The sequence below is a fragment of the Colobus angolensis genome, unplaced genomic scaffold (assembly GCF_000951035.1).
Source record: "Colobus angolensis palliatus isolate OR3802 unplaced genomic scaffold, Cang.pa_1.0 Scaffold472, whole genome shotgun sequence".
NCBI classification, from domain to species: domain Eukaryota; kingdom Metazoa; phylum Chordata; class Mammalia; order Primates; family Cercopithecidae; genus Colobus; species Colobus angolensis.
Window position 1 is genome coordinate 1,211,159 of NW_012118177.1, and position 8,641 is coordinate 1,219,799.

General features: G+C 40.6%; 1 protein-coding gene across 1 annotated transcript in view; it reads left to right on the forward strand.

Moving 5' to 3' along the window:
- Positions 1–8,641, forward strand: part of FRMPD3 (FERM and PDZ domain containing 3) — a 91,219-nt gene that overhangs the window by 74,241 nt on the left and 8,337 nt on the right. The gene's annotated exons all lie outside the window — the stretch shown is intronic.

Genomic DNA, 8,641 nt, shown 5'->3' on the forward strand with positions numbered 1-8,641 from the left:
CATTTGCTTGGTAAATTTTCCTCTTTCCCTTTATTCTGAACCTATGTGTGTCTTTGCACATGAGATGGGTCTACTGAATACAGCACACCCATGGGTCTTGACTCTATCCAATTTGCCAGTCTGTGTCTTTTAAGTGGGGCATGTAGCTCATTTGTATTTAAGGTTAGTATTCTTATGTGTGAATTTGATCCTGTCATCATGATGCTATCTGGTTATGTTGGACACTAGGTGACACAGTTTCTTCATAATGTCATTGGTCTTTGTATTTTGGTATGTTTCTACAGTGGCTGGTACCGGTTTTTCCTTTCCATATTTAGTGCTTCTTTCAGGAGCTCTTGTAAGGCAGGCCTGTTGGTGACAAAATCCCTCAGCGTTTGCTTGTCTGGAAAGTGTTTTATTTCACCTTCACTTATGAAGCTTAGTTTGTCTGGTTATGAAATTCTGGGCTGAAAATTCTTTTCTTTAAAAATGTTGAATATTGGCCCTCAATATTTTTTTTAGACATGGTCTCATTCCATTGCCCAGGCTGGAGTGCAGTGGCTCAGTCTTGGCTCACTGCTACCTCTGCCTCCAGGGTTCAAGCGATTCTCCTGCCTCAACCTCCAGAGTAGCTGGGAGTACAGGCACATGCCACCACACTCGGCTAGTTTTTGTATTTTTAGTAGAGAGAGGGTTTCATCATGTTGGCCAGGCTGGTCTTGAACCCCTGGCCTCAAGTGATCCACCCACTCGGCCTCCCAAAGTGCTGGGATTACAGGCGTGAGCCACCTCACCCAGGCTGACCCCCAGTCTCTTCCGGCTTTTAGAGTTTCTGCTAAGAGGTCTGCTGTTAGTCTGATTGGCTTTCCTTTGTAAGTGACCTGGCCTTTCTTTCTGGCTGCCCTTAACGTTTTTTCCTTCATTTCGACCTTGGAGAATCGGAGAATCTGATGGTTATGTGTCTTGTGGTTGATCTTCTTCTTCTTCTTTTTTTCTCTTTTTGAGATGGAGTTTCGCTCTTGTTGCCCAGGCTGGAGTGCAATGACGCGATGTCAGCTCACCACAACCTCCGTCTCCCAGGTTCAAGCGTTTCTCCTGCCTCAGCCTCCTGAGTAGCTGGGATTACAGGCATGCACCACTACACCAGGCTAATTTTGTATTTTTAGTAGAGATGGAGTTTCTCCGTGTTGGTCCAGTTGGTCTCAAACTCCCAACCATAGGTGATCTGCCTGCCTCAGCCTCCTAAAGTGCTGGGATTACAGGCGTGAGCCACTGCACCCAGCCTTGCAGTTGATCTTCTCGTGGAGTATCTTAGTGGTGTTCTCTGTATTTCCTGAATTTACATGTTGGTCTGTCTTGCTACGTTGCGGAAGTTCTCCTGGATAATATCCGAAAGTTCTCCTGGATAATATCCGAAAGTGTGTTTTTCGGCTTGTTTCCATTCTCCCTGTCTCCTTCCAGTACTCCAATCAATCGTAGGTTTGGTCTTTTTACAGAGCCCCATATTTCTTGGAGGCTTTGTTCATTCCTTTTCATTCTTTTTTCTCTAGTCTTGTCTCCATACCTTATTTCAGCAAGGTGGTCTTCAAACTCTAATATCCTTTCTTCCGCTTGGTCGATTCAGCTATTGATACTTGTGTATGCTTCATGAAGTTCTTGTGCTGTGCTTTTCAGCTCCCTCAGGTCATTTATGTTCCTCTTTAAACTGATTCTGGTTAGTAGCTCCTCTAACCTTTTATCAAGGTTCTTAGCTTCTTTGCATTGGGTTAGAACATCATCCTTTAGCTCAGCATAGTTTTGTATTACCTATCTTCCGAAGCCTACTTCTGTCAATTCGTTCTTACCATCCTCCATCCAGTTCTGTGCTTTTGCTGGAGAGATGTTGCGATTATTTGGAGAAGAGGCACTCTGGCCTTTTGAGTTGTCAGCATTTTTTTCATTGATTTTTTTCTTCTTCTCATGTGTTTGTGTAGTTTCAATCTTTGAAACCTCGAAGACCCTTGTATGGGGTTTTTGTGAGAGCTTTTGTTGTTGATGATGCTGTTGTTGCTTTCTGTTTGTTTTTCTTTCAATGGTCAGGTCCCTCTTCTGTAGGGCTGCTGCTATTTGCTAGGGGTTCACATCAGGCCCTACTCATCCGGTTCACTCCTGCTCCTGGAGATGTCACTCAAGGAGGTCCCTCCCTCGGCTGGGGGATGGGGGCTCCCTTGCCTTGTGTGACTCTCAGGTGGGCCACCTCACCACATTGTTCTTCCTTCCTCTCCATGGATCATGCCAACCTCCTAGTCAGTTCTGATGAGAGAACCTGGATATGTTCGTTGCCAGTAAAGGATTCATATGCTTATTATGGTTCTTTTCTATGGGAAACTTGATCGCTACTGTTTCTAGTCAGCCATCTTGACCCCGCCCTGTCCTCCTTTTTAAATTTATAACTAGTTAAATAATAAAGACAAAGTCAAATTTTAAAAAGACAAATTATTAAGTAAAATAAGGTTTAAATAATAAAAAATAAGTATATTCATAACTATTTGTTCTTTTTTATGTTATTGTAAATAGAAGGGCTTCCTGATTTTATTTTCAGGTTGTTCATTGCTAGCTGGGCATGGTGGCTCATGCCTGTAATCCCAGCACTTTGGGAGGCCAAGGCAGGCGGATCACTTGAGGTCAGGAGTTCAAGACTTGCCTGGCCAATATGGTGAAACCCTGTCTCTACTAAAACTACAAAAAATTAGCTGGATGTGGTGGTGCATGCCTATAGTCCCAGCTACTCAGGAGGCTGAGGCAGGGGAATCTCTTGAACCCAGGAGGGGGAGGTTGCAGTGAGCCGAGATCGCGCCACTGCACTCCAGCCTGGCAACACAGCAAGACTCCATCTCAAAAAAAAAAAAAAAAATTGATTTTCTGTACATTGAGCTTGTATCCTGCAGGAGATAGTTTTACTTTTTCCTTTCCAATCTGAATGTCTTATATTTCATCTTAATTCATAATTGTCCCAGCTAGAACTTTCAGTCAGTACAGTGTTGGATAGAAGTGGTGAAAACATCTGGACAGACCCCAGACTTAGAAAGACAGAGAGAGAGAGAGAGAAAGAAAAAGAAAAGAAAGAAAGGAAAGAAAGGAAGAAAGAAGGAAAGAAAAGAAAGAAAGGAAGGAAGGAAGGAAGGAAGGAAGGAAGGAAGGAAGGAAGGAAGAAAGAAGGAAGGAAGGAAAGAAGGAAAGAAAGAAAGAGAAATGGTGAGAACAGACATTCCGGTCTTCCTGATCTAAGCTTTTATCCTTTCATTCGAATCAAGTATGACGTTAGCTGTGAGTTTTTTATAGAAAACCTTTATCATATTGAGGAAGCTCCCTTTTATTCCTAGTTTATTGAGTGTTTTATCATGAAACGGTGTTAGATTTATGTTTTTATTTATGTTTTTGTGCATCTATTGAGATGATCATGTAGTTTTTATCCTCTGGTCTATTAACATGGTGTATTACATTGATTTTTGGATGTTAAAGCAACCTTGCATTACTGCAATAAATCCCACTTGGTCTTGGTGTATAATTCTTTTTATATGTTGCTGGATTCAGTTTGTTAGTATTTATACACCACTGGGTCGTGGTGTATAATTCTTTTTAGATGTTGCTGAATTCAGTTTGCTGGTATTTTGTTGAGGGATTTTGTCTGTATTCATGAAAGACATTGGTCTGTAGTTTTCTTGTGACATCTTTGTCTGGTAATGGTATGAAGGTAGTACTGTCCTCATACAATGAGTTAAGAAGTGTTCTCTCCTCTTTTGATTTTTGGAAGGTTTGTGAAAGGTTGGTATAAGTGCTTTTTTCAGCATTTAGTAGAATCCACTAGTGAAGTCACCTGGGCCTGGACTTTTTTGGGGGATAAGGGAGGAGTTTTAATTCCTAACTCCATTTCTTTTCCTGTTACTGTCTATTCAGATTTTCTATCTTCTTGAATCAGCTTTGGCAAATTCTTTCTTTCTTTCTTCCTTCCTCTCTTCCTTCCTTCCTTCCTTCCTTTCTTTTTTATGGTGTTTTGCTCTTGTTGCCCTGCCCAGGCTGGAGTGCAATGGTGCAATCTTGGCTCACTGCAACCTCCACCTCCCAGGTTCAAACTATTCTCCTGCTTCAGCCTCCCAAGTAGCTGGGATTAGAAGTATGTGCCACCATGCCCAGCTAATTTTTTGTATTTAATAGAGACAAGGTTTCACCATGTTGGTTGGGCTGGTCTTGAACTTCTGATCTTGAACTTCTGATCTCAAGTGATCAGAAGTTCAGTCCACCTACCTCGGCCTCCCAAAGTGCTGGGATTACAGGCGTGAGCCACTGCACCCAGCCTAAGTTGTATATTTCTAAGAATTTGTCCATACCATTTAGGTTATCCAGTTGATATACCCTTATTCATATTCCCTTATAATCAATTCCATATCTGTATGGTCAGTAGTGATATTCTTTCTTTCATTCCTGATTTTGGTAATTTGAATATTCTCTTTTTTTGTTTGATCTTTCCAGCTAAAGTTTTGTCAATTGTATTAATCTGTTCAAGGCACCAACTTTTAGTTTCATTGATTTTCTCTATTGTTTTCTATCCTCTATGTATTTCCTTCCACTTGCTTTGGGTTGTTTGCTCTTCTTTTGTTTTTGCCTTTATTCTTGTTTTGTTTTTAATTTGTATGTGTACATAGTAGTTGTATATATTTATGGGGTACATGAGATGTTTTGAGACAGGCATGCAATGTGAAATAATCATATCATGGGGAATAGGGTATCCATCCTCTCAAGCATTTATCCTTTCTTTGTGTTACAAACAATCCAATTATACTCTTTTAGTTATTTAATTTAATTTTTATTTCAATATTTTTTAGGGAACAGGTGGTGTTTGGTTACACAGATAAGTTCTTCAGTGGTGATTTCTTAGATTTTGGTGTACCCATCACCCGAGCAGTATACCCTGTACCCAGTGTGTAATCTTTTATCCTTCACCCCCTCCCACCCTTCCCTCCAAGTCCCCAAGGTCCACCCTATCATTTTTATGCCTTTGCATCCTCATAGCTTAGCTCCCACTTGTGAGAAAATACGATGTTTGGTTTTCCTTTCCTGAGTTACCTCACTTAGAATAATGGTCTCCAACTCCACCTAGGTGGCTGCAAATGCCATTATTTCATTCCTTTTTATGGCTGAGTAGTATTTCATTATATATATTTACCACATTTTAGTCTACAGCCTTACCACCCTGAATGTGTCCAACCTCATCAACCACATTTTAAAAAAAAATTTATATTCATTTATTAATTTATTTAGATGGAATCTCGCTCGGTCACCCAGGCTGGAGTGAAGTGGTGCAATCTCACCTCCAAAAGTGCTGGGATTACAGACATGAGCCACTGTGCCCGACTGTACCACATTTTTCTTTATCTACTCGTTGACTGATGGGCATTTGGGCTGGTTCCATATTTTTGCAGTTGTGAATTGTGCTGCTATAAATATGCATGTGCAAGTGTCTTTTTCATATAATGACTTCTTGGATCAAACAGTAGATCTACTTTCAGTTTTTTAAGGAATCTCCATGCTGTTTTCCATAGTGGTTGTACTAGTTTACATTCCCACCAGCAGTGTAAAAGTGTTCCTTTTCACCATGTCCACACCAACACCTATTTTTTTTTTTTTTTTTGACAGAATCTTGCTCTGTCACCCAGGCTAGAGTGCAGTGGCACAATCTCAGCTCACTGCAACCTCTGCCTCCTGAGTTCAAGCCATTCTCCTGGCTCAGCCTCCTGAGTAGCTGGGATTACAGGCATGCACCACCATGCCCAGCTAATTTTTGTATTTTAGTAGAGATGGAGTTTCACCATGTTGGTCAGGCTGGTCTCGAACTCCTGACCTTGTGATCCGCCCACCTTGGCCTTCCAAAGTGCTGGGATTACAGGCATGAGCCACCGCGCCTGGCCATTATGGCCATTCTTGTAGGAGTAAGGTGATTTTGCACTGTAATTTTGATTTGCATTTCCCTGATAATTAATGATGTTGCACATTTTTCCATATGCTCGTTGGCCATTTGTATACCTTCTTTTGAGAATTGTCTATTTATGTCCTTTGCCAACTTTTTGATGGGATTGTTTGTTTTTTTCTTGCTGATTTGTTTGAGCTTCTTGTAGATTCTGGATATTAGTCCTTTGTTGGATGCATAGTTTGCAAAGATTTTCTCCCACCCTGTGAGTTGTCTGTTTACTCTGTTGACTGTACCTTTTGTTGTGCAAAAGTCCTTTAGTTTAATTAAGTCCCAACTATTTATCTTTATTTTTATTGCATTTGCCTTTGGGTTCTTGGTCATGAAATCCTTGTGTAAGCCAATGTCTAGAAGGGTTTTTCCAATGTTATCTTCTAGAATTTTTATGGTTTCAGGTCTTAGATTTAAGTCCTTAATCCCTCTTGAGCTGATTTTTGTATAAGGTGAGAGATGAGGATCCAGTTTCATTCTCCTACATGGGGCTAGCCAATTATCCCAACACCATTTGTTGAAAAGGGTGTCCTTTCCCCACTTTATGTTTTTGTTTGCTTTGTCAAAGATCAGTTGGTTGTAAGTATTTGGGTTTATTTTTGGGTTCTCTATTCTGTTCCATTGGCCTATGTACCTATTTTTATACCAGTACCATGCCTTGTAGTATAGTTTGAAATCTGGTAACGTGATGCCTCCAGATTTGTTCTTTTGCTTAGGATTGCTTTGGCTATGCGGGCTCTTTTTTGGTTCCATGTAAATTTTAGGATTTTTTCATAGTTCTGTGAAGAATGATGATGGTATTTCAATGGGAATTGCATTGAATTTGCAGATCGCTTTTAGCAGTATGGTCATTTTCACAATATTGATTGCACCCACCCATGAGCATAGACTGTGTTTTCATTTGTTTGTGTCATCTGTGACTTCTTTCAGCAGTGTTTTATAGTTTTCCTTGTAGAGGTCTTTCTCCTCCTTGGCTAGGTGTATTCCTAAGTATTTTATTTTTTTGCAGCTATTGTAAGAAGGGTTAAGTTCTTTATTTGATTCTCAGCATGGTCACTGTTGGTGTATAGCAGTGCTACTGATTTGTGTACATTGATTTTGTATCCTGAAGCTTTAATAAATTCATCTATCAGATCTAGGAGCTTTTTGGATGAGTCTTCAGGGTTTTCTAGGTATATGATCATATCATCCGTGAACAGTGACAATTTGACTTCCTCTTTACCGATTTGGATGTCCTTTATTTATTTCTCTTGTCTGATTACTCTGGCTCTTTTAGTTATTTTTAAAAGTACAATTAAGTTATTTTTGACTGTAGTCACCCTATTGTGTTATCAAATAGTAGGTCTTATTCATTCTTTCTATTTAGTTTGCTCTTGTTTTTCTGGTTTCTTAAGGTAGAAGTGGAAGTTTATAGTAATTCATATGAAATCTTTCCTCTTTTTTAACGTAGGCACTTTCAGCTACAGATTTCCCCTTTAAGAACTTTTGAGGCCGGGCGTGGTGGCTCACACCTATAATCCCAGCACTTTGAGAGGCTGAGGCAGGCAGATCGCTTGAGGTCACGACTTCGAGACCAGCCTGACCAACATGGTGAAATCCCATCTCTACTAAAAATACAAAATTAGCTGGACATGGTGGCACATGCCTATAATCCCAGCTACTTGGGAGGCTGAGGCAGGAGAATCACATGAACCCAGAAGGCGGAGGTTGCAGTGAGCCAAGATCGTGCCATTGCACTCTAGCCTGGGCAATAAGAGCGAATCTCCATCTCAAAAAATAAATTAATAAAAAATTTTTAAAAAGAACTGCTTTAGCTAGATCCCATAAATTTTGGTATGTTGTATTTTCATTTTTATTCATCTCAAAGTATTTGCTAATTTCTCTTCTGATTTTTTTTCCTTGACCGCCTGGTTATTTAAGAGTGTTTTGGCTGGGCATGGTTGCTCATGCCTGTAATCCCAGCACTTTGGGAGGCCAAGGCAGGCAGATCACTTGAGGCCAGGATTTTGAGACCAGCCTGGCCAACATGGTGAAACCCCATGTCTATCAAAAATAGAAAAATTAGTCGGGCGTGGTGGCAGGTGCCTGTAATCCCAGCTACTTGGGAGGCTGAGGCGGGAGGATCACTTGATCCTGGGAGGTGGAGGTTGCAGTGAGCCAAGATTGAACCACTACACTCCAGCCTAGGCAACAGAGCAAGACCCTGTATCCAAAAAAAAAACAAGGATTTTGTTTGATTTCTACTTGTGAATTTCCCAGACTCCCGTCTGTTATTGATTTCTAATTTAATTATGCTGTGCTCAGAAAATATATTTTGTATGATTTTATTCCTTTTAAATCTAGTAAGGCTTATTTTATATCATAACATATGGTTTATTCACAACAGTGTTCCATATGCACTCAAGAAGAATGCATATTCCGCTGTTGTTAGGTAGATGGTTCTGTAGATTTCAGTTAGATCTAGTTTGATTTATAGTATTGCTCAGGTCCTCTGTTTCCTTGTTGATATTCTGCTTAGCTGTTTCATCCATTATTGAAAGTGGAGTATTGGCCGGGTGCGGTGGGTCACACCTGTAATCCCTGCATTTTGGGAGGCCAGGGCAGGTGGATCACTTGAGGTCAGGAGTTTGAGACCAGCCTGGCCAACATGGTGAAACCCCGTCTCTA